Source organism: Amia ocellicauda, chromosome 23, assembly GCF_036373705.1.
Source record: "Amia ocellicauda isolate fAmiCal2 chromosome 23, fAmiCal2.hap1, whole genome shotgun sequence".
Taxonomy (NCBI): Eukaryota; Metazoa; Chordata; class Actinopteri; order Amiiformes; family Amiidae; genus Amia; species Amia ocellicauda.
The window spans coordinates 2,151,477-2,178,648 of NC_089872.1; the positions used below are offsets into that span (position 1 = coordinate 2,151,477).

Consider the following 27,172-nt stretch of genomic DNA (forward strand, 5'->3'; position numbering starts at 1 on the left):
ACCTACATGTAATACCTTGCACCTGTCCACAATGAATTTTATCTGCCAGGTGTCGGCCCACAACTGAATATTATCTAGTCCCTGTAGCGTAAGGTACACTTATAAAATTCAATTAAAGAAGTGAATTTATAGTATCACCTTATCACGAATCCTGGAATCTTGTAGAACTCAATTTCTGTAATAATTAGACGCAGACACCAATTCCAAAGATATAAATTGTCAAATTTATTCAAAAACAAAGACTAAATGTAGCACTACACTAATTATACAAAAGGGAAAAACTAATTAAAATTCAACTCTAGATCAACAAATCAAAGACAAATCACTTCCATGACCAAATCAAAGACCATGGGATCGCATATGATAACACACAAATCGTTAAACAAAAAAGGTTATAAACACATTGACTACAACACCGGTTAGTAAGACGAAGGTGAGTCTCTCGTTAGTATTGTTAGTCAGACATTAAATAACTACGCAGGTTATTATTTATGTCAGGTAACTTCTCGTTATATATATATCAGTCTCATTTAGGTTTAGGTGCCGAGAAAGATCCTATCATTCCTTGTTACCACAATTTCCCTTAACTGATTATTATTCAATGATTAAGGATAGGCAGGGCCACCAATAATCTAATGTCTATTAACTTGTGTCAATTTCAGACTAAACAGTTAAACAGGAATGAGAAGATATTTCTCGGCGTTGACAGATTTTATTTCTAAAATTATCAACAAAACAGTTTAATGCAACACACATTTATATTTAAGAAAACTAAATGATATTACACATTCTAGAGTTATGAATCACAGATTAACATTTCTAATTGATTTCTCAAATGTCATGAATCATGAACTCCAAACTGTTAAACTTATCTGAACTTCGTCGCAGAGAGGCCTCTCTGGCTTTGGGCTCAGATAACAGCACACGGCACGAGGTCCGTGTGGTTGGAACAAAGGCAGTCCGGTTCGGCTTTGTCCAAGAACTTCCACTCAGTCGATGCACCTGGAAGTTGGGGTTTCGCGAAAGTAGAGTCTTTTCCAAACAGATTTTCCACTGGTTTGAAGGCTCCAAGGTTGTGCACAAAATCTTCTTTGTAAGCAGGGTTCCACCGTAGTTACTTGAAGACAAAGTCTTTGAGGAAAGCAGGGCCCTGTTCGTTCCAAGGGTCAAGTTTCTTAAGACTCAAATAGCTATTTAAATGACTGACACTTTCGTATACAGTCGATTTAGTCAATTGTCCAGCTGTAAAACTCCACTGATCAGGTGGGCACAGGCGGGCATGCGCAGTCTGTAAAGTTCTTTATTTAATAAAGTCCTTTAAAAGAATTCTTCGTACGGCTCAATCTCCTTCTCCCAGTTTAACTCTTCTGTTGCGGGCAAAGACTTAGTTGGTTTCTGGTTCCGGTTCTGGCAACAGAGCTACAGGTTGAGCTGTGGCAGCGAGTTACTGGTTCAGGTGAGAGAGAGAGAGAGAGAGAGACTGTGCGCTGTTCCTTATAGTCTGTCAGATCAATAGGTGATTGGTTCTTGAGTTCTTGAGATTGGATTTCGGTTTCAGCCCCCAGTGTCCTATTGGAGGGGGGCTTGATTTATGACTGATGTCAATCCATGCCATCTTTTGGAAATGCCGGTTGGCCTGGGTTCGTAGCTCTATGTCGGGATTTCGGCTCTCGTCCACTTCAAAGAGTTTTTATCACCTACAGGCCCCTTTCTCCAGACATTTCATAGCAGGATTCCAAGCTATTTGGCCTCTTCTCGGTGCCATCCTCCCCAAAACTGTCACTTTGATGCAAACCAGTTCCAAGCTGATGAGCTAAGGAAATCTGATAACTTTGGGGGGGGGAGAGGTCTTCTTTAGATCAGTGCTTCAGCTCAGAGCCCAAATGCTCTTATCAAAATACACCCAACATAACGCTACATCCCTTTGAATAACCTGTGCTGCCGAGAATGTATCTGCTGAGCCACCTATTTTAGTGTCATCTGCAAATTTGACAAGTTTGCCAACTATCCCACAGTCCAGATCATTAATATAGATTAGAAACAGCAAAGGCCCTAGTACTGATCTCTGTGGAACTCCACTAACAACCTCACTCCAGTTAGAAGCAACTCCTCTAATTAACACCCTCTGTTTCCTATACATCAACAAGTTCATAATCCATCTACTTACATTACCCTGAATGCCTACAGCTTCCAATTTGAGGATCAGTCTTTGGTGTGGAACCTTATCAAAAGCTTTTTGAAAATCTAAGTATATCATATAATATGCCTTCACATGATCTACAGCTGCAGTTGCATGTTCAACAAACTCCAAAAAATGTGCATGATTTGCCTCGTCTAAACCCATGTTGACTATCTCCAAGAATATGGATTTCATTCAGATGCTCCTATATTTTGTCTAATCATTCTTTCCAACATTTTACAAGTAATGCAGGTGAGACTAATTAGTCTGTAATTTCCTGGCTCAGTTTTGTCCCCTTTCTTGTGGATTGGTATGACTGATTGGTAGGTATTTGCTGTCTTCCAGTCAGTTGGCACATCCCCTGTTCTAAGTGTCTTTTGGAATATTTGAGTTAGCGGCCTAAACATATTTCTTTAAGTACTTTTAGAAATATACCATCTGGACCAGGTGATTTGTTTGTTTTTAATTCTGTTAGTCCCTTTAGTACCTCCTCCTCATTTATCCCGATGCTTTGGCCTTCGCAGTCACCAGATCTCAACCCAATTGAACACCTATGGGAGATTTTGGACCGACGTGTCAGACAGCACTCTCCACCGCCATCATCAAACCACAAAATGAGGGAATAACTTTTGGAAGAATGCTGTTTCATCCCTCCAGTAGAGTTCCAGAGACTCACAGAATCTGTGCCAAGAGCACTGAAGCTGTTCTGGTGGCTCGTGGTGCCCAACACCTTTCTGAGACACTTTATGTTGGTTTTTCCTTTGTCATTGACTTGTTTTATTTATTTTTTAATTTGAGGTTATTTTAAAGAACACGTATTCAGGATTTTAGGATTCCTGTGTGGGATTTGGAGATATAGGCCGTCTTTCTGTTTTTCCCATTGTAGTCTATGGGCATTCCACTTGCCTTATACTCAATAGGCATTCCGTTTGGTTATTTGTTTTAGTCTGTCCCCTGTATTTCACAGAAACATCTTTTTCCAAAAAGCAAATTGCTATTAAGTACGGGTTTGTAATTTGTGATATCGTCTGATATTTTGTCAGCACTGCCGAATGATGTATCCATTGTGATCATGAATGTTTACCGTTTCAGAGATCAGTGATATTTTGAAAATGAGCGTGATGCTGATTGGCTAAAATTGATATATTGCATATTGATATAAATCAAGAATGTCAAAATGTTGTGTTTTGGAAGAAAAAAACAGTTTTTAGCATTGGGATTACAAGACATATAATTACGTGAAAAGAGTACCCTCTAGGAGATATACCCATATCAATAACTTGAATTATGTGTGGAATTGGCTTTTATCACATTTTGCCACAAAGCTCTTTAAATGTTTGCTCACTAATAGGGGTGTAACGATTCTGCAATTTTCAATTTTATTTGTTATTTTTCTTCACACACTTGTCTCCAAATTAATCACCTTTTTTGACAAAAATCTATCAATTATTTGAACACTGCCATCCAGGAAACCAACAATAACAGTGTATTAACAGTAAGGGCTTATGAAACACACTTTAATGGACTTTTTGTAGTTCTAGATTTGCATGAACGGTTCTGGAGTTGTCTTGATTGAATCCCAAGGAACGTTAGAAACTTGCTGAGCCAATCAGAGGACAGGCTGATGGGAAATATCACCTGCCATTCTTCAACTGTGTATCAAAACGTGCACATATACATAAACAATAATAATAATAAATTGGTATGCACATATCTTAGCAGACATATACAATTATAAAACAAAGAACCAGTTATAAAATTTGCATGAAACTGAACTATTACATAGCCTATAGCATTGTGCACTTTGAAATGGCTCTGCCTGTGTACATCAATGCAGTAAATGCACTTTTCAACAATACAGTGCCCTATAATATAAAATAATTAGCATTCTTGATCAAACAGGTGACTGATCAAAGCATTGATCCAGAGACCTGGGTCTGCAATGCAGGGCCGCCCCTCCCATTGGGCAAGATTAGGCAGCCGCCTATGGCGGCACTTGAATTTGAGACAGAATTTTGACAATTGGCTTCCTCCGGTGCCCCTGATCGGCGGCACCCCAGCCACGAGCTCATAGCATTACTGCAGTTCCTGCCCTCACCCCATTCCTGCTTCTCCCGTAGTTCACCCCCCTATCCTTGGTAGCTATGGTGATGTTTGTGTTTATATGGGATTATCCAATTGTGAAACATTAATAAAAATGAATCTGCCAATTAAATGATTGTTTCGTTTTTTATGTTTGTGTGTGACGAAGACGATTAGTGATCAACGACTTATGTTGTAAGTCGCCCTGGATAAGGGTGTCTGCCAAGAAATAAAAATAATAATAAAAAAATAATAATAATCAAGGCAGTAGCCTAACCTAGCCTGCTAATATTAGCTAGCTACTACTAGTGGATATAATTTTTGCTAAAAGTAAGCTATAGAGATTTGAAACCATTTGCTACCATGTCTAAGAGACAAAAACTATCAGGAAGTGAATATAAAAAAACAAATGAGGAAAGAGGCACAATCTCTAAACCAAAGAAAGTCGCTGCTGAAATGTATCAGCATGCAGCAATGTTCATCAGCTGGTGTGGAGAAGAATGACTCCCTGTCCCCGATGACAATGGTGGTGCTGCTGCTAAATCCAACTCCCAGACAAAAAACATAAAAGATCCCGGTGAGTGGCCAAAATATATGAATGGATCTTCACGCGATATGTTAGTGCAGGCTGGGCCACATCAGGATAAAGAGGGGAATGTTAAAGAGGATGTCTATGATATAATTATTTTCAAACAAAGACACTTTGAGAAATATATGTGTGTGTGTGGAGGGGGGGCGGCATGTTTTTGTCTTGCCTAGGGCGACAGAACATCCAGGGCCGGTCCTGCTGCAACGTGATCGAGATTGAATTCCAAAGGAAAGATAGAAGCTTGCTGAGCCGATCACAGGGCAGGCAGATGAGAGCTATATGAGGTGCAAATATGCTAACAAAGTATTAATGACAATAATATATGAATATATGATTTGTAGAAAATCACATTTCAGGAATGAACATGATCATAACTCTTTCACAATGACAATTTTTTATTACAAAGCCCAGATTGTCACCTATATTGTATTCAGTATATCCTACTGCATAAACTGCAGGATCCGTGGTTGAAAAAGTCGGGAGAAATTCACATACGCAGAGATATTTATTGTGTGTTTTTTCTGACACAAAGTAATTTTGGTTTGGCGATGCCAAATAAATAAATAAATCGCGACCCCGTCTTTACATTTGATGGTAGAAATGAAACGCTTGTTTTTATCGATCTTCGATTTCAATTAAAAAATATACACTCCTAGTCACTAATACTCGTGGCTAGATAGGTAGTTAACTTACTGCTGCTGGACTGGATGACTGACTTCAATCTTTGATTAATTGACTGACCAACTGTAACCATCAATTAACACAATTAAATTGGCCTGTTGAATGTTGTGGGAGGAATGCTTGACATTTGAATGTATTGTTCATCCATTTATCCATTTATTATAAGCTATTCAATTACAGGAATGAGAGTAGTTGTAATTTGTTACTTTCCACCCCTGCATATACACTCACCTAAAGGATTATTAGGAACACCATACTAATACTGTGTTTGACCCCCTTTCGCCTTCAGAACTGCCTTAATTCTACGTGGCATTGATTCAACAAGGTGCTGAAAGCATTCTTTAGAAATGTTGGCCCATATTGATAGGATAGCATCTTGCAGTTGATGGAGATTTGTGGGATGCACATCCAGGGCACGAAGCTCCCGTTCCACCACATCCCAAAGATGCTCTATTGGGTTGAGATCTGGTGACTGTGGGGGCCAGTTTAGTACAGTGAACTCATTGTCATGTTCAAGAAACCAATTTGAAATGATTCGACCTTTGTGACATGGTGCATTATCCTGCTGGAAGTAGCCATCAGAGGATGGGTACATGGTGGTCATAAAGGGATGGACATGGTCAGAAACAATGCTCAGGTAGGCCGTGGCATTTAAAAGATGCCCAATTGGCACTAAGGGGCCTAAAGTGTGCCAAGAAAACATCCCCCACACCATTACACCACCACCACCAGCCTGCACAGTGGTAACAAGGCATGATGGATCCATGTTCTCATTCTGTTTACGCCAAATTCTGACTCTACCATCTGAATGTCTCAACAGAAATCGAGACTCATCAGACCAGGTAACATTTTAACATTGTAGTGGAGATGAGTGGTACCCGGTGGGGTCTTCTGCTGTTGTAGCCCATCCGCCTCAAGGTTGTACATGTTGTGGCTTCACAAATGCTTTGCTGCGTACCTCGGTTGTAACGAGTGGTTATTTCAGTCAAAGTTGCTCTTCTATCAGCTTGAATCAGTCGGCCCATTCTCCTCTGACCTCTAGCATCAACAAGGCATTTTCGCCCACAGGACTGCCGCATACTGGATGTTTTTCCCTTTTCACACCATTCTTTGTAAACCCTAGAAATGGTTGTGCGTGAAAATCCCAGTAACTGAGCAGATTGTGAAATACTCAGACCGGCCCGTCTCGCACCAACAACCATGCCACGTTCAAAATTGCTTAAATCACCTTTCTTTCCCATTCAGACATTCAGTTTGGAGTTCAGGAGATTGTCTTAACCAGGACCACACCCCTAAATGCATTGAAGCAACTGCCATGTGATTGGTTGGTTAGATAATTGCATTAATGAGAAATTGAACAGGTGTTCCTAATAATCCTTTAGGTGAGTGTATATAATTAAACAAATTAGATTTTGTGTACTCCAGCCAAAAAAGTTTTGCCATCCCTGGTATATCAATATAAGAGACTGTTCTATGTAACATCTCAAATTATTTTATGCCATATTTTAAGGCAGGTAAATTTGTGATATATTACATGAAAACAAGAGCACTCAACATTCCATTCTGTAGGTTTTAGGTCACATTTACGTATTTATTATTACTATACTAAACAAAAATATAAACACAACATGTAAAGGGTGGGCCCTATGTTTCATACGCTGAAATGAAAGGGGCAGGGCCCATCGTTCTTTCCCCCCGCACCGAACACATGCCTGATCATTACACGGGTGCACCTTGTGCTGGGGACAATAAAACGCCACTTTAAAATTTGCAGTTTTATCAGACAACACAATGTCACAGATGTCTTGAGTTTTGAGGGACCATGTGATTAGCATGCTGACAGCAGGAATGTCCACCAGAGCTTTTGCCAGATAATTACATTTTTCTAGCATAAGTCACCTCCAATGTTGTTTTAGAGAATTTTGCAGTACGTCCAACCAGCCTCACAACTACAGACCACGTATCACCAATCCAGTCCAGGACCTCCACATTCGGATTCACCTGCGGGATCATCTGAGACCAGCCACCCGCACAGCTGATGAAACTGTGGGTTTGCACTACCGAATAATTTCTTCACAAACTGTCAGGGAAGCTCATCTATGGCTCATTGTCCTACCCAGGATCTTGACCTGACTGCAGCTGTGGTGGACATTCCTGTAGTCAGCATGCCAATTGCATACTCCCTCAAAACTGAGTATGAGTATGCATAGTAGCACAATATTTACATTTACATGCACACTGGATGCATCTGAAGAGCTGCATTTCTTTTTCTGTGTGTCTGTGTGAACATGTGAACATTTATCCATTTCAATGTTTTGTTTAAGGAACATGGCATGTGAAACATGAAACATGGCATGGCATGGTTATTTCAATTGAACGAAAACTTGAAGCCTTAAATAAACAAGACAAAGGCGAATACATACAATTTACAAGAATAAAATAAGTCAGTTAGAAAAGTGGTGCATTTTGCCATACTGTATACTAAATGTTACATTTAATCAATTTGAAATCCATTGTTCAGTTTCCTTGCTTGAAATGTATTTATTCAAATAATAGTTATTTACCATATTATGTTAGTTGTACTGTAGAATAATGATTAATAAACCTGATTTCATACTTATACTGCACTTCCATTTACAGTGGCTCTCAAAAGTATTCATCCCCCTTGGACTTGTCCACATTTAATTGTGTTCCAACATTAATTCAGAATGAATTTAATCAGGAGCTTTTGCCACTGATCAACAAAGAAAATGTCCAGAAGGCATGTGGAAGACTGAGATCAAGTGGAGGAAGATTCTATGGTCTGATGAGTCAAAAATATAACTTTTTGGCCCCAACACTAAGCTCCGAATTTGGCGCGAGCCTAACATCGCACATCATCCTGAAAACACCATCCCTACCGTGAAGCATGGTGGTGGCAGTATCATGCTATGAGGATGATTCTCTGAGTCAGAACCTGGACATCTTGTAAAGATAGAGGGCAAAATGGATGCAGCAATGTACAGAGAAATCCTGGAAGAAAACCTGCTGAAGTCTGCAAGAGACCTGGGACTTGGGAGAAGATTAATCTTTCAGCAGGACAATGACCCCAAACATACAGCCAAAGCCACATTGGAGTGGCTTAAAAACAGAAAGGTCAATGTCCTTGAGTGGCCCAGTCAAAGCCCCAATTGAGAATATTTGGAAAGAGTTGAAAATTTTGCAATGAAGAATGGACAAACATTGTTAGAGACTTATCCACATAAACTCATGGCTGGACGTGTCGCCAAAGGTGCCTCTATTAAATATTGACTGAAGGGGTGATTATTTATGCATTCAATTATTTTCTGTTTTGCATTTGTAATTAATTTAGAACAATTTGCAGAGTACATTTTTCAGTTTGATATTTTCTGTATTGATCAGTGGCAAAAACTCCTGATTAAATCCATTCTGATTTCATGTTGTATCACAATGAAATGTGGAAAACCGTGAATACTTTTGACAGCCACTCTAATTTGCGATTTGCTTCACCACCCACCCCCCCTGCCTCCCATTTCTGCATTATCCAACATTCTTGGTCATCCGACCACTTATCGGTCCTGTTTAGGTCTGATAATCAGGACTCTAACTGTACTATGTTGTTGCTGAAATCCAAATTTTAATGTAAATTGATTTACTGGACAATAGACACAGTAGTTAATATAGCACAATAAATGTGGCGATTTACGTTACAAGTTGGGGATGCATGATCAACAAACAATTGTGTGCATATAATATTTCTTTAGTTGCATATTGCTATATTCAGTCTTGAGTATTCTATTTCTTTCTTTACAGTTGTGGTAAGAAGTCAGTTTCCATAAAGGTCACAGAGAATCACAATCACAGAGAAGCTCAGCAATGCACGCAAAAGGAAACTACACTATGAGAAATAGATGTTTTGTTCATTTTCATCTTTATTTTGTTGAAACGTGTTTAAACAGTTGAACAAGTGAGAGTGATTAAAGGCAATCAGGACCTCCCAGGACACAGAGCACTGATGACAATGCCAGTTATGTACAGCTGTCACTGTACAGAGCTGAGATTTGTCTGTGAACTTTTTTACAGCCTGCTGTTCTGTGATGCACACTGACAAGTGGACTGATGGTGCCACACGTGGTGTGTGACTGGACTATGGGATTCTTGTGCATGCATGATGGGGTTGTGAACCTCAGAGCAAATAAAAACTAGCAGACACCAATTTAACAAAGTACTGAGACATTTTCTTGAGGCCGTTTCTTGAACATGTATTTTTGTGATTGAGCTAATACTGTTCAAACTGCTGGCATAGTTTCCCAGAAACAGAATTTGTTTTCTTTCAACATGCTTCACAACATGTTTAAGACAGCACTTATAATTTGGGCTCTGAGTTTTCCCACTATTTCCCATAGGAATAATAATGGCAGGTGGTGAAAAACTCTGGGCACTACTTTCAATAGTCTAGTATCTACAATAAATGTTTATATACAATAAACCATGTGAGGACTTTTTGTTTGGTCCAATTGAGCTGTTAATGATCTTACATTGAATTGTTAGTGCAATTAAGGATTCAATTAAGCAAATGACACCTCTGCTGATACATGCCAGATTTGTGGAGTGCTCGGGATATTGTTGTCACATGTACACTTTGACCAGTCTTGGCCATAAAAGCCTGTAGATCCTGCAAAGTTGCCATTGGCCTTTTGGTAGCCTCTCTGAACAGTCTCCTTCTTGCTCGGTCATCCAGTTTGGCAGGACGGCCTGATCTAGGCAAGGTCTTGGTGGTGCCATACACCTTCCACTTCTTAATAATTGTTTTAACAGTACTCAAAGGTATATTCAAGGCCTTTGATATATTTTTATACCCAGCCCCTGATCTGTGCCTTTCAACAACTTTGTCCCGGAGATCTTCTGAAAGCTCCCTTGTGCTCAGTCTCCTTTTTGCTTGGTCATCCAGTTTGGAGGGACGGTCTGACCTAGGCAAGGTGTTGGTGGTGCCATACACCTTCCACTTCTTAATAATTGTCTTGACTGTGCTCCAAGGGATATCCAAGGCCTTCGATATTCTTTTATACCCAGCCCCTGATCTGTGCCTTTCAACAACTTTGTCCCGGAGTTCTTTAGAAAGCTCCCTGGTGCTCATGGTTGAGTCTTTGCTTTGAAATGCACTTCCCAGCAGAGGGAACCTACAGAAGCTGATGAATTTATCCTGAAACCTTGTGAATCACTACAATTTAACACAGGTGGAGGCCCTTTAACTTGGTGTGTGATTTTGAATGTGATTGCTTACACGTGAAATAGATACACCCTTGCTTACACCCTCGATATTACAAGGGTGGTGGACACTTTCCCAACCCAGCTATTTCAGTTTTTATGTAAGATTTTTGATGTATTTCTGTTATCTTTTTTTTCAAAGTTGTGGGGTATATACATAATATTTCAATGCATTTTAATTTCTGACTATAAGGCAACAAAGGTGAACAATTTGAAAGGGTGATTAGACTTTCTATAGGCACTGCAAGTCTCCATGTTGTCTCCCAAATCCTGTCATTCGTTGCAACAATCCATCATCATATCTGTTTTCTAATGGTCATACCATCCAACATCAGGCATTCATTTCCGTAGGTCCCTGGATCATCCACTGCCTTCTGCCCAAGAACCCTCAGCATACACTCAATGAACCCAGGTGAACCAATCACAGTCTGGAGTCATCTGAAAACAAACACAAGCACAACATTATTAGATATGTAGGTAGATGTTAATAGTACTCCACTTTTCCGTTTTCTCTCTTTAAAAGTAGCATGTTCAATACATTTACAGAGTTTCATGGGTTTAAAACATTTACTATACTAAAACTTCAATCCAAAGATAGGAATCTAATGTGAGGGACAAAGGCAGCCTGCATGGAAAACTATACTGATATGAAAACAGTAAAACTACATTCTTAATGTGCTAGGGGCTGGGTAGAGGAAGCTTCATGGTACTTCTTGTATCTGATGCCCCATTTCTTCTAATCACATTTAGGTGCACCTCCACGTGGCTGGGCTGTAACTAGGGTGGTCGATCAATTTTTTTAAATCATCAATTAAAGCTGTTATACATTTAAATGGTTAGATTATGCCTTAACTTAGATATGTGCAATACCAAAAAAACTATATTGTGACTTTGTGACTTTAACGCACCAAAAACTTGAATCCGCCATCTTGGATTTTCTTTACCTAGCATCATTACAACGATGTTTTAAAACTTCATAAAAGTAAAAATATTAATAACCACCACATTTATCATAGCACAAGACCCTAGTCTAACATTTTTATCGATTTGTGTGAACTACACCCCAAAACATTCTCAAACGGTGCAGGTCTAGCATTTGCCGAGAAACGGCACCAAAACACAGCTCCGCGTAGCCACTCCAAGTGTTCAGATTGGAATGTCGCAGCAGAGCGGACACACTGATCCTCCACATTCCACTGCCAGAGCCGCCCACCGCCATTCACACAGACTGAGCAGCGCTGAGCTTTGGCTGTGCGCTGTGGCTGTGCGCTGTGTGTGCATCGGCACCATGCCGCTGCAAGCATGGACTTTAACACTGATTTGCAGTGTTGTTAGTATAGCAACACAAATACTGATTTATACAACACAATAAAACCTTCCAACATTATAGTAATTCAATTAGAAGATAAAGTAAAATATAATATGTAATATTATATTCAGTGCATATTTATTTTCTGTTAAGTAGTGTGAACTGCAACACAAGTTCTTTTTTTGAACTGATCAATACATCTTTTACTATTGGTCATCATCATGTCCTATTAAAACTGCGTATCTATTGACAGGAGAATTGCAATATGTTTGCAGCACATTACTGTAACGTGATCAAGTACCAAGAAAAATAACTGCAGGCACAATGAAAGGCTGTTTTCATAAGCCACTAACAAAACAATTATATCAATGTTTTATAAATACCACATTGATTGTAAATAGCTTACAATGTAATTGCAAACAGTTCAGAAAATAATATTAAACACAAATACATACATTAAAAACAGCAGGGAATTCTTCCCAGAAAATAAAAATCAACCATGGAAACTTAATGTAGCTCTACCTTCATGTAATTTGAGCACTTTTTGGCAAATTATAAAATAAGGAATAGCATTTCCTGTCACTCTCGTCTTCTCTCTGAACAACCGGTCAAAAATCCCCAAATCCCTGTCACAACTAGCATTGGTTTTTGGAGCAGACTGCAGCTTACTGTGCAGCTCTGCTGATACCTCAGCATACCGCCCATGCTCTAGGTCAGGGGTTCCCAATGTCTGGTGATGGAGGGACAATTTCCAGAGGTTGCATGGGATGACGGGCCGCAGCAGAAAATTACCCACCAATGAAAACTAATATGTCCCAAATCATACCTTTTTATTTCCTATACATTTCTGTGAGGCAGGGCTCTACAGTGCAAGCGCTTTACTCGCATTTGTGAGTAAAAATAATGTTGTGCGGGTGTGAAATACAATTTGGGCGCACAGTGCGAATACAATATTTGAACTCTACAAGGAAAGACTACATTGACATGATTATGATAATAACGATATTTTACACTAATCATTATTACGGTAGCAAATGTGGGAAATCTATAATCTTAAAATGTAATGAATTGTCGATTAGTTGGGTCTACCTGGGGCGCAGCTACTAAAACAAAACCTTGAGAGATGGCGGAGGCAGCAGCTACACCCGTGGAAAGTATAGGAGCACTTCATATTGAATTTACACTAAAGAATTTGCAACATGTGCAAAGCTGACCTCACATGGCGCAATCATGACAATGACGCAGAGCACTGGAGCCACGATGACAGGATGGAGACGCTCAGCTGCTGCAGGCTGCTGCCTCTGGACCTGAAAAGTTGTCCATCAAGGGCGACACATTGGATCCATTTAAAGTACTCAGCCTTTCACGTTACTTGAACTCGTGTGCATCTCGCAAGCTATGCCTGTTTTTTTACCTCCTAAACTACATTATTATTATACATTTTATTATACCCAGGTGGTACACTCAAGCAACAGTCAGAACAGGCACAGTACAGAGATGCAATACAGCAGTGTAGTACACACAGACACAGCAAAATAAGCAAGAAAACAAACAGGTTAGCCAATAAAGGAGAGCAAGCAATACAAAGTCTGCAAAGATTCATTTAAAACTTGTAACTAACAGAGATCCTTAAAAACCTTTTTCCAAAAAGTGATTTTTAAGACATTTCTTTAAATGTGTAGGGCACTCCTCAGAGCCTGTGTAAGTGTGTTGTACAGCCGTGGTGCATTATACTATATGATCAAACAAGTGCCATACACATTGAATTTAATATATATCATAAACAAAAAAACTAATGGAAAACGTTTTGTTTTGATTTTGCAACGGCGCTGCTGTGTGTGTGTATTTATACAGGGACGTGCAGAGGGGGGGCAGGGGTGCCCATTTTCTTTCCCCTGCCATTCCCCCCCCGTGACCTATATGACCAGCTGTATTGAAAACGTAACGTTCATTCTGATACCTTTGAATGGTACCAGTGGCACAAATTCAGATTTATCCTTACTTAACAGAAATGTCTTGAAGTGCACTGGTTTTCCACTTTTTTCACAGCCTCTTTCCTGCACTGCCTTGCATACAATTCTGATCAATCTAATTGTCCCGCTTTCTCCTATGGTTTTGTGTACCCCAAAAAAAACTTTGTTTTCAACATACACTGCTTTTATTCACTGTAGCTTTATATTTCAATGAACTATTTACTATATATTTAGCCTGCATACCTGACAGCTCAGGACAGTCCACACAGGACGTTTCTGCACTTTCCCTGCATGAGCTCGTACCTCACACTGCATTTTGACAGCCCTCTCCAGGTGAACACTTTTACTCCACGAAAATATAGCATTACAATAAAAGCTTCTCCACTGATAATGTCCGTGAATCATTATTTTGCGTGAGATGTGCCTGCGCTATTGCACTGTGTACTATGTGTGGTAGCAATTGCGTATTGATCAGTACAGTAAAAGCACTCGGTGCCATTTGGACCTGTCGTTTCACTAGCAATGTTTCCACGAATCACCACTGTCATTCCCAGTATCGCCGATGCCCCTGAATCAGTCATGTTCACATACACAGCATTTCCAAAACGAGCTCTCTTCAATCTCCATTTCAAATACATGTTTATTTGTGGGCAATCACTGTATCCACTCAATCTGACTACAGCTGTAAGAAAACACCTGTAATGCTGTACAATGTGTGTTTTTCAAGCACATGTAATACTGTAGACAGGTAGAAATTGCCACTTGAGCGCCAGGCTGACTGTAAATATTGTAAAGGGAAAGCAGGATTATGCGTTATACTTGATTTATTATGTATTTAAATGACCGGTCAAAATAACCCGATTTCGGCTATTCTAGGTAAATGTGTTTATAACTTATTTATTTTCGCGTTTATGCAGCTAAACGTGGCACACCGCTTCTAGTGTTAAATGTGGGTGTCATTTTGTGGCTTACAGCGCTTGTTTCTGGCAGTGCAAGGAAATGCACTTCCATGCATAATGGGACGCAGGTTGAGAACCACTGCTGTAGTCTTTCTATCTGTGTACCACCCAGTTAATAAAAAACTACTCTTAGCGCTTTTCCACCGACAAGGAGCCGGTGCTGGAACCGGAGCCAGATCAATAAAGTGTCGGAAGATCTCAGGTGATGTTAATGGTTTGATGGGAAATTGTGCTTATTGATGAAGGCTGTGATGATGGTCCCAAATCAGTGTTGCATTGTCCCTGTTGCCACACACCGCAGTAATGCTATTATGTTCTGAAAGTCTCTCTGGATAAGAGCGTCTGCTAACAAATACACAATAATAATAATAATAATACATTGTCAGCACTGCTGGCGTGTGATCGCTCGCAAAGCGCATCACTGTAACAGATCTTACTGTGTATTTGATCTTCTCTTACTGTAGAATATGTATGTTTTGTGTAATTCGCCCTGTGCTAAGAAAATTAATTTATTCATAAATTATTAATCATGCGCAAACCAACCCGGGACACATGACTCGTAGGGGCACTGGATGCGGCGTAACACCGGACCAGTTAATGACCAGTTAATTAACAAACAAAATTTCTGTCCAATCTATATCGTCACATTAACCCTCCATCATCATATCGCTGTAACATGTCTTTCCTTTCAATGAAGGTGCGCCAAGTCATCTTTCATTGCTGCCATTTGCCAACTCCTAACTAGTTAGTGGACCTGGTGAGACCATATTGTTACTAAAGTGTCTCTCTCCTCGATAGACCACTGTTCACTGCTGATTTCGCTCATTTTTAATCAAAACTCTCCTCACTGCTCGCTTCTCAGCTGGCATTTTAAACATGGCGACTGAACTCCAGCAAATAACTTTTGGTGGAAAAGTCTTTACCCCGCCCCCTGCCCTTAATGTCACTGGTTCTTTGGCGCTAGAAAAAGTGGCTCCGTGCCGGGCCAGAGGCAGTTCTTTTGAGGTGAAAAAGCAAGGAACGGTTCCAAATTAGGCACCGGCTCCAAACTACCACTGGCTCCTTGTCGGTGGAAAAGTGGTATCTAACAAGTTGACATGCCTTATGTGTGCTAACTCCCATATTAGCAACTAAGTCATATACACTTCATCCATGTATCTATTTTCCACATATGTTTCGGTTAGGGATGTAAATATTGTTTAAAAAAAATACTGTTTAAACTATTCAAATTATAACGTTAAAACTTTTAACCAGTAAATCTGGTGGGCGATACCAGAATTTTGCCCCACGATGCCGATACCAATTTTAGTATTATGATTCTCAATACTAACAATACCACTAGATAAGTCACATGAAACATTTGCCACTTTGCTAACTAATAAAAAGTAACTGGAGAATTAATTTGTATAGTTATAGGATTTAAATAAAGGCAAATCTGGTAAAGAGGTACCATGTGTCACGGTGGTATTGTGAGCCCCAGAAAATACCGACATTTATATATGTATCAGCTTTATATATAGTTTAGATTATACTCACCAAAGATGAAAATACAATGGATAAATCTACAGCAACAACCAACTGTACAACTGTAGCAACTTTTTACATAATATCCCAGATGTCCAAAAACACAAAAAAGTCTGATTTAGAACCAAAAAAATTCCAAAAAAGTCCAGTTCACTTGAATCAAAATTTAGAACTCCTGCATTTAAATTCTTTAAATTAACATGTTTACATGCTCTGGTGTCAGTAAGGCCAGCATTGGAGAAAACACGTTCTGAAGGCATGGACAATGCTGGAATGCAAAGGTAACACTTTGCCAGTTTTTCAAGCCTTGGAAAACGCTGTGCATTAACCTTCCACCACTCCAATGGGCTGCATTCCAATGAAGGACAAGGCTCCCAGAAGTAATTATGCAGTTCGTTTTCTACTGTATTATCCTTATTCTCTCTATTCTCTGTATAATTGTCACCAAAAAGCATCACTATAGCACTCTTCTGAGTTTCACACATTTTTCTATTGGCTCATCAGGTTCTTCTAATTCTAACATCGATGCAAGTTGCATAAGCCTTGATTTAGCAGCTGGACAGCAGGTGAAAGAAACCGCATGTGTTTATGCCTTGGATCTAACAAAGAGGCAATAAGTGCAGGTTGTGCCTGAATGGGTTGGGTTTCATGCGATGCTCCAGAGAGCGACGAACCACAGCCTTGAGATCAGCGACTTTTCCATTTTCGACTGGAGCTTTGTCACTGAGGTGAGTTTGGAGAAGACTGTTGCAAATGGGATAACCATTTGAAATTGAAACTGACTGTTCAACAGACATGGCAGTTGTAGCGCATTTTAAAATGGAAAGTAGTGGTAAGATATCCTCTATTAATTGCCAGTGCTCATCTTGCAGCAGAAACGTTCAGGGATCAGATTGTTTTGTTATCTGAAAGCACAGCTGTTATTGCCCACCTTTGCTCACTCAGTCTTTCAAACATGCCATATACCAAATACCAGCGAGTTTTACAAGACTGGAAGAGGTGGTGTTGCGCCACATGAAGTTGCGTTTGTTTTCTTTCTAAGTGCTGTGGTGGAAGTGTGCGACTAGTCTACTTCTAACTGCAGCAACACGATCCACACCACTTGAAGAAAAAACATAATTTATGGCAAAGTATGGGCAAACCAACTGACAGATTCCCATGTAACATACCTTGGTGTGTTGGCGAGCACAATGTTGCTTGCATTATCGTGCACGCACGCCAAGACACGTCCTGCCAGGCCGCATGTTTCCACTGTTGTGTTTAATTTTTCAGCAAGGTTTGCTGCTGTATGTCATTCTGGCATATTTTCGGTTTGTAGAACTGCAGATCGAAGCTCCCAATTTTCAATATAATGGCAAGTGACAGTCATGTAGCTTTCTGTAGTTAATGCTGTCCAGCAGTCTGTGGTGACAGCTACATTAACAGCAGTTTCCAATTTTTCACAGAGCAATTTCACAAGGTCTTCATAACACTTTTCTAGTCGCAAGGTTACAGACTGTCTCACAGCAACACGGTATTCAGGTTCTACAGAACTCATCAATGCACGAAATTCTGTACCCTCAACGAAACTTACAGGCAACATATCTGTAGTGGTACATGGTACACAGCAACTCGGTTAGTTTTTCGGCATGTTGTGTGATTTTTGTCTTCTTCACGTGAAACAGAGGGATGTTTCAGCTTCAAATGGTTCAGCATTGCTCCAGTGCTGCTTGTATACCTTCAGCTCTGTATTACACAGTTTACATTTAACTGTTACAGGTGTTATTTTTGTGAAATGATTCCAGGCATTACTTCTTTTAAAATCGCTCCATCTTCAAACTATGGGTGTCCGTACTGTTCTGGAAAAGGATTTGCCAAATATCGCAATTACGATATATATATATTTTGAGTGAGTGATGGACATGTAAAGCAGCCTATCCAACTGCGCCCTGAAAGATGAGACATTATTTGAGATGCGGAAGGCTATTGCTAAGGCTACGAAACATGAAAATAAACAAATAAGACACCATTTGAAAGCTATGTTTCTGTAGTTTCGCAGCCACATCAAAATTAATACGGCCAAGTTTAAAGATAGCAACTAAAATATATTAACAGATTAATGGTAATGCACATACTTAACAGTAAGGTAAATACTTATCATTTAAACATTTAACCGTTTAATATTTTACAACCCTAGTGTCGTGTTCTCTAAGAACTTGCCCAACTCTACCTTCACTTCTTCATACTCACCCTGCTAGAACAGCACCTCTTCATTTAAGACCCCGTTCACACTTATTAGGCCGGCCCTGGGCAGCCTCAAATTTAGTCCTACTTTTTTTTTTATTTTTTTTTATTTTTTTAGAGACCCCATTCACATTTACGGTTTTAGGAGGCCTAAGTGCGTTCACATATGCGGGCGAAAAGGAGGCCTAAATTAAATGCATGCCGGGAATTAAACAAATCTGCTCAAACAAACCAGTTACACATGACATTAGGTCTGCTTACAGGTGTATGCGATGTATTTATAATCACAAGTTAATAATACTGATATACATAGGCTATTGGTTGGTTCTATATTTTCTTTGAAAGTAATCTTAACCCTTTGCAGCTGAAGCTTTCTAATATAATTAAAAAATGTGCTGGTTCAATGGTAGATGGAATTAATATATTTCCCTTTTCAAATGTCTATCTTCGGTTCTGCAAGTCTAATAGTGCTGTTCACTTCACAATTCACCCGAAAGCTTGCGAAATGTATTTGTACATTTAAGGCTATAGATCAATATGACATTCAAACAATATAGAGAAAATACTGTTTGCCTTGTGCAGTCGTGTAAGCTTTTTTGGTGCCTGCATTTATTCTGCGTTGGCCAGAAGCGGAGTCTCCTTTGACTCAGACACCTCTCATATCAGTGGCGACACAGGTGCTTTATGTTCAGACTAGCAGCACACATGTAAAAGTAACAGTTTTTTTTTCTAACTTCCTGACTTCGGGTACAAAAAGGCTCTTAATATGCAATTGGTGGAGATGTAACCTATCAAATGACACCTTCATTAGGGGTGTGCGTGAAACCACCATTTCGGCTTGAGCTTTTAGAGAAGGGGTGGGACCGAAAATCTTGATGCTGCTACGCCCTGAAGGCGCTGCTCCCTGTCACTCAGTAGGAGAGGCAGGCTTTTCAAATCGGTGTGCAGAGAAAAAAGCCTTTAGTTTTGATACACAGTTTTGTGTTTACTGTATCTGATAGGTTTTGTATTACTAATCTATGTAGTATTTGGATTGGATGTTTTTTTTAATTTGTCTTAATACTAATTTGAAAATGGCACACGTAAATGCTTGTAACCTCTTCACTGAGAGCTTCTACACTCTGTGATAAACACTGTTATGACCTCCCTACTGTAACTGTACACCTAAACTTTGCTGCCAATGTTTCCACTCATTGTCGTGAAGTACAGCTGTTATGCAAGAATGTATCTTGAATTAAAGTTCTCTGTTAAGCAACCAAAGACTTTTTTCTTGTTTTGATTGTTGTCGTCTTTTTTTGGTACAAATGTCCTGACATAAATGTTAATGATTGATTTTACTCTATCAGATACATTTGTCATTTTTCAAGTTGTAGTCCACATTTATTCACCAAATCCCACAAACATCTAAAGTTTACAGTACAGTAGTTGTGACTACCTATAAATGCATGTATATTATCATGGAAATTTGGTAAGATGTTATGGAAAAGTTTTGGAATTTAATTGGTAAAAATGAGTGGAAACCCTGTATAGCTTAACTTAAGTATCCTAGATCGGTTCCCTTATTATTTATCTGTGAGAGAATTAACTGTGTTGCATTATTAAATACAGTGCACATTTGTGATGTTTCTATCAGTCCCGTGTAGCCACTTAGAATATCATGAAATATTCAGTCACCAGGTACTTTCAAGGTGCACAGTCAAAGCTTTTCCAACACCTCGCAGCCTTGGTAAACTAAACCTTCTCATCTAAAATGCACACTTTTCTGCACTGAACTAAGCAAATGAAATTATCATTTCACCACACTATTAGATGTTATTATGCTGTAACACCAAAAACGTTTCATGAGAGCCTTCATGTAGACTTGGCATTGTGTTGTTACCTGGTTTAAATCAGGTTGATATTAAATCATTATAAATCAATCTTCTAATCAGTCAAAATTAGTGAACACAAGTACACAGTACACAGTTTGAATTAAAGTTTTAGTGACAATTGTTTTAAACATGCAAAACATAAAAAATTGAACTTCAATGTACATTCAATGAACAAATGTATAATAGAGCATAACATGAGTCAATTCATGTATATTTAGAATGCTCACTTACTGTCAAATGATCATCATGTTTATTCTCTTCCAAACAACCAAGTATAAGTTCCTATAACCTTAACCTAGAAAACGGTGACGGTCTTTATGTTATGGAATCTCCCTCAGCCAGGGAATAAAATTAACACCCGCCACCCACCAAATGCGGGTAAATCTGTCAATCTTACCAGCCATTTTGGCGGGTAACCAACAAGTATACGGGAACTCATCTTGTTCGATTGGTCGATATGTTTCAAAATACGAATTAATTTGTTGATGTTGTAGTGTTGGTATCTTAGTTGATTTGGATCAAAGTCTCTTCGAATTATAATTGTTGCATTGACAAAGTTCATACACGCACAATCGGTGGAATTCTGCAGGTCTGAGGAAATCTGCGCTACAACGCATCCCATGGCTTCCTTACGGAGCACATACGTGAATAATATGTGCAGTGCAATTAAACTACTACAAATCTACAGCTGGTATGTTAACCAACCTAAAAGCCAAACACCCTTCTGCAACACTAGCAATGACAGAAAAGGAAAGAGGAGCAACAAACACATGAATACACACACAGTAACTCGAGCGCACAATTGTGTTTCTGAACGCAGAGCGGCAGTGTGAGTGTGGTGTGGAGAGGAAAAGCCAATCGTTTAGTCAAGTAGATTGTATAAATTAGCTAGATAGATAGGTCTTACACATTTTGTATTTCACTGTTGTTACCGGAAAACATTGCCACAAGGACGCTAATGTTAATGCATTTTCATTGCAGCTCACATTGCTAAACTGACAATTGAATGAAAATGTATAAAAATTGAAAAAGAAAAACATATTGGTTGGTCAGTTACAGATGTAATGGCAAAATATTATTTTATAAACAAATAGTCACAACCTTTATAGTTAATTTGAAATTGCGACAATAAAAAGTTGTGATAATGTCGGCAACAATAATAATACGAGAGTTGACAGATCTGCTGTTATTATGCTATTTCCATAAGTCTTCTAATAATGCATTTTTACATAGATATTTAACAAAGTTGTTGTGTCAGATAAGTATTCATCAAATACGACGTATTAATTTGTGTTGAAATAATTTGCGATAGAGACATGCATTTTTTGCTGTGTAGCGGAGATTCTGCTGAAGAGAAATGTGCGGTTTGTTTGCATTGCGTCTTTGCTGGAGTGCGGTATTGACCAATGAAAGGACGTCACTGTCCGTCATTATCCCTAGAGATTGTATTTTTTACCCAATCCACAGAACCTCTCTCAGCCCTGGCGCTCTCAGTTGATAAAGCAGGTGTCAGGTTATGCGCTGCTGCGAGAGCAGTGGTCAGAGTGCAGATAAGAGAGAGAAACAGACTTTTACATTGTAGCTTATAAACAATGACTTTTAATGACAACATTCATTTTAATGACTTTTAAGGGCCTTAAGAAAATACTTTGAAATGTAATGAAATTTAATGACACGCGGAAACCCAGAGAAGGGAGTAGCACTGAAGAGGAGTCAAGCGACAATGTGTCACCATATAACACCCCTTCTCTTAGTTTGGTGTGTTTATACAGATCCCCATTAGCTGCCATGTTATTTCATATGTGATTGATTAATTTGAAAACGATGCTCCTGCACACTGTCTCTACTAGCAAGTGTTATAATTCAATAGAATGCAATGTTTTGGTCAAAGACCTTATAACACTTGCAAGTAGAAACAGTATGTGGGAGCATGTTTTTTCTATGCAGATCCTTTCCCTCATACGCACCTGTCTAAGAGTCTATACAGGTGTGGGATTAGCTTTTGTTATTGTGATTGATTAATTACCTGAATAAATGTCATGTTTTAACATGTTCACGACACATTTATACACCCTCATGTATTTCTGGTGATGTCTGCCTTTGGCTGGTAAAAATACCAAGTGGCTGGAAATTTTTTTCCTTCTACCAGACACAGTGGCTAGTGGCCAAAAAAGTTAATTTTATCCCCTGCCCTCAGCTATAAATACTTCGCAGTAGTATCTGCTGGTCTCTGCTTTTTCATTTTTTTTAAATGGAATTACACATTATAATAATTAAATACGAATACTAAACCATCAACATGTCCAGCTGGACATGTTGATGGTTTAGTGATCAATGATCAATTGAATACACATATGCAACAGTTATTATTATTCTGTCTCTTGGTTGCGGTTGTGCTTACTGCTGTGCATGTCTGAAAAATAAAGGCTTATTCTGTCGTATTCTAGTAAATATGTTTATTTTGTCTAATTTACATTGATTATTTAAATACACATAAGCACAATTATTAAATTAAATACTTGTAGAAAACCTATACACTATTTTTTAAGTCTTAATAATACACAAAGAAAAGTTAAGCAACTTAAGAAAAATTCTAAACTCACGTTCGACAGCATAGGCGCACACACGACACTGCTATGCAGATACATGACTGCGCACAGAAAGATAAATTGTCAGCATACCATCAAATACATGCCTACAGTGGCCATTCACGTCTAGAAATTATGGAAAATTCCCTGCCGTTTACCTTTGGCATAACTCAACAGCGCAGACTCCCATAGTGAAAACTTGAATCTTTTTCTTGTCAACCTTACAATGCTGTCTGCAAATGTGGACCTTGTTTTAACCATAGTTTATATTCAATTTTATCGAGCCACCTCTCTTTAAAACAGCAGCATTCCGGCATATTTTCCACACTGGGTGCTGATGCCGCGCTGTCTCAGCAGCTCACACTCGCAGCGCATCAAACACACCGGCAGATCAAACAGGAGTCGTATTGGCCGCAGCATTAAGCAATCAACTGGCTCTCCAACCACTGTAGTTATATCCCGAAGTTAATTCATTTAATCAGATTGCCGATTTATTATGACAGTGATTAGCAAATTAAAAATATATATATTCACAAAATTCCAGGACTTTCATGCACTTCATTCAAAATTCAATCACTTTCACAACCTGGAAAATACCACCTTAAAATTCAAGCATTTTCAAGGATTTCAAGCACCTGTACGAACCCTGAGTCACAGCCTATATATGTAATTTCTTAAGAAAAACAAATAAATGTATATACACTCACCTAAAGGATTATTAGGAACACCTGTTCAATTTCTCATTAATGCAATTATCTAACCAACCAATCACATGGCAGTTGCTTCAATGCATTTAGGGGTGTGGTCCTGGTCAAGACAATCTCCTGAACTCCAAACTGAATGTCTGAATGGGAAAGAAAGGTGATTTAAGCAATTTTGAGCGTGGCATGGTTGTTGGTGCCAGACGGGCCGGTCTGAGTATTTCACAATCTGCTCAGTTACTGGGATTTTCACGCACAACCATTTCTAGGGTTTACAAAGAATGGTGTGAAAAGGGAAAAACATCCAGTATGCGGCAGTCCTGTGGGCGAAAATGCCTTGTTGATGCTAGAGGTCAGAGGAGAATGGGCCGACTGATTCAAGCTGATAGAAGAGCAACTTTGACTGAAATAACCACTCGTTACAACCGAGGTATGCAGCAAAGCATTTGTGAAGCCACCACACGTACAACCTTGAGGCGGATGGGCTATAACAGCAGAAGACCCCACCGGGTACCACTCATCTCCACTACAAATAGGAAAAAGAGGCTACAATTTCCACAAGCTCATCAAAATTGGACAGTTGAAGACTGGAAAAATGTTGCCTGGTCTGATGAGTCTCGATTTCTGTTGAGACATTCAGACGGTAGAGTCAGAATTTGGCGTAAACAGAATGAGAACATGGATCCATCATGCCTTGTTACCACTGTGCAGGCTGGTGGTGGTGGTGTAATGGTGTGGGGGATGTTTTCTTGGCACACTTTAGGCCCCTTAGTGCCAATTGGGCATCTTTTAAATGCCACAGCCTACCTGAGCATTGTTTCTGACCATGTCCATCCCTTTATGACCACCATGTACCCATCCTCTGATGGCTACTTCCAGCAGGATAATGGACCATGTCACAAAGGTCGAATCATTTCAAATTGGTTTCTTGAACATGACAATGAGTTCACTGTACTAAACTGGCCCCCACAGTCACCAGATCTCAACCCAATAGAGCATCTTTGGGATGTGGTGGAACGGGAGCTTCGTGCCCTGGATGTGCATCCCACAAATCTCCATCAACTGCAAGATGCTATCCTATCAATATGGGCCAACATTTCTAAAGAATGCTTTCAGCACCTTGTTGAATCAATGCCACGTAGAATTAAGGCAGTTCTGAAGGCGAAAGGGGGTCAAACACAGTCTTAGTATGGTGTTCCTAATAATCCTTTAGGTGAGTGTATAATTACAGCTATGACACTCTGGGATCCATAACTTACTCTAACAGTTTTTCACAAATTCGGTATTAATTTTTGTTTCCTGTATAACATACATAAGCTTATCAGTCTTTAAATCAATGAACCACACATAAATAACACTGTGTGTGGCATCAACCATTATGCTAGTACACATAGTTACCGGTAATGAGAGTTTACAATAATAATTAAAATATTCGCTTCTTCATGGAATTGATCACATAAAAACATGCCTGTATAAACAAGGGAAAGCTAAAAACCGTGTCATTTTGAGAGAACTGACAAGACACCAATCAATCAGACAATCAATCCAGGACGTATGGTCATAATAGTCTTTCAAGTTTGCATGTATTAATAACAAAAGAAGTCAATGTATTTCATCATGGCACACTGTATTTCAGTCCGATGCAGTCCTTTCTCCAGCAGGATTTTCGCAATCTTTTCAAACACTTTTAAATGTCTTTTTGCTCCAGGCATTTAATCCTGTGTGGCACTTTCCATTGTACATTAATAACTGCTCACATTTAATCGTCTTCCCAAGGTAAATACACATATTCCATCAAATATCAAATAATAAAACGTGACTCTTCAGAGCACCGGTCAGGCTGCAGGCTCGCAGTCCTACACTGCAGTCTGCCTGTAGCTCCCAGCATAGCCTGACCCCGATCCTAGATCCCTGCCTGGGGGCATCCAATAAAGTACATAGTCCTGAAATTAAATCTTATACAAACAAAATGAATAGTTATCCTATTAAAACAGTAATTTTTCATAGGCTTGGATATATTCCTTCATCTCGGGGCCCTCGCTTTAACAATCTAGTAAAAGTTAAAACTACACAACAGAAATTACCTGCTCACACTACTTGTATAAGCTTGCTGTCTTAAACATCCGCTCACTACCTAGCAAAGCAGCCTTAATAAATGACACCATAACTGACACACACATAGATGTGCTCACCTTGACTGAGACCTGGTTAAGACTGTCTTACTGACAGAAGGCCCGTACAACAGGGCCACCATCTACCACACAGACCTGCGCCTATCTACTAAGCCAGTGGTTCTCAAACTTTTATAACCAAGTACCACCCTTGATCAAACCAAAGCATCCAAGTACCACCTTCAAGTCACCTCATAGGAACCACAGAACATCTCAATGACCAACATGAGCGCATGCACGCAAATGCACAAATAATGAAAAGAGCACTGAGCACTTACCATTTTAGTGAGAGGGGTGAGCCTGTTTAGACGAGGAAAGCCTTGCAATGTCAGGGACGAGGACAGTGAGCTTCAAATGCAGATCTGGCTCAGCATTAATTTAGTTGCGATACTTTGTCTTGATTGCAGTGAGATCAGATAAATCTTTCTCGCAAAGATAGGTAGTAGCAAAAGGCATCAAAAACCGCACAGCCTTTTATGAGGGCTGGGTAGTCCCTCTGTCTTTGGATCCAGAAGTTCAACAGTGACAGTTGTTTAAATTCTGACATCAAAGTATCATCAGATGTTAACTCAAGCAACTTCTCCTGCATAGGACAGATCCTCGGGTATGCCCGTGACATCAACAATAAAGGGGTTCCTGATCCACTGTGGTGTGGTCTCTACTGGAAAATACTGTGAGAACTGTTCTTCCAATGACAAAAGTTGCACAACAATCACATCACAAACTGCAGCATCAAGTCCCACACCATATGTGTGCAGATGGTTCTTCAGAGTTGGGAAAGTAGAGACATTGCCTGACTTGATTTTATTAACAAAAAGCTGCAGCTTTTTCTTCATAGCTTGTCAGATCTTGTCAGACACATCCAAAATTGTTAAAGAAATCCCCTGCAGTCTCATATTCAGCTCATTCAAACGTGAGAATATATCAGCCAGGTAGGCAAATTGTACCAGCCATACTGGATCATCCAATAGACTTGCCAAAGGAGATTTCTGGTCATGCAGAAACATCTGTACCTCAGAGTGCAGTTCAAAGAGCCCCGTGAGCCTCTGCCCCT

General features: G+C 39.4%; 1 long non-coding RNA gene across 2 annotated transcripts in view; it reads right to left on the bottom strand.

The window, feature by feature from the left end:
- Window positions 1-27,172, bottom strand: part of LOC136718808 (uncharacterized) — a 47,611-nt gene that overhangs the window by 13,292 nt on the left and 7,147 nt on the right. For both annotated transcript variants that reach the window (XR_010805325.1, XR_010805324.1), the window contains exon 2: window positions 11,122-11,237. This is a non-coding gene — a long non-coding RNA (uncharacterized LOC136718808). The remainder of the gene's footprint in view (window positions 1-11,121; window positions 11,238-27,172) is intronic.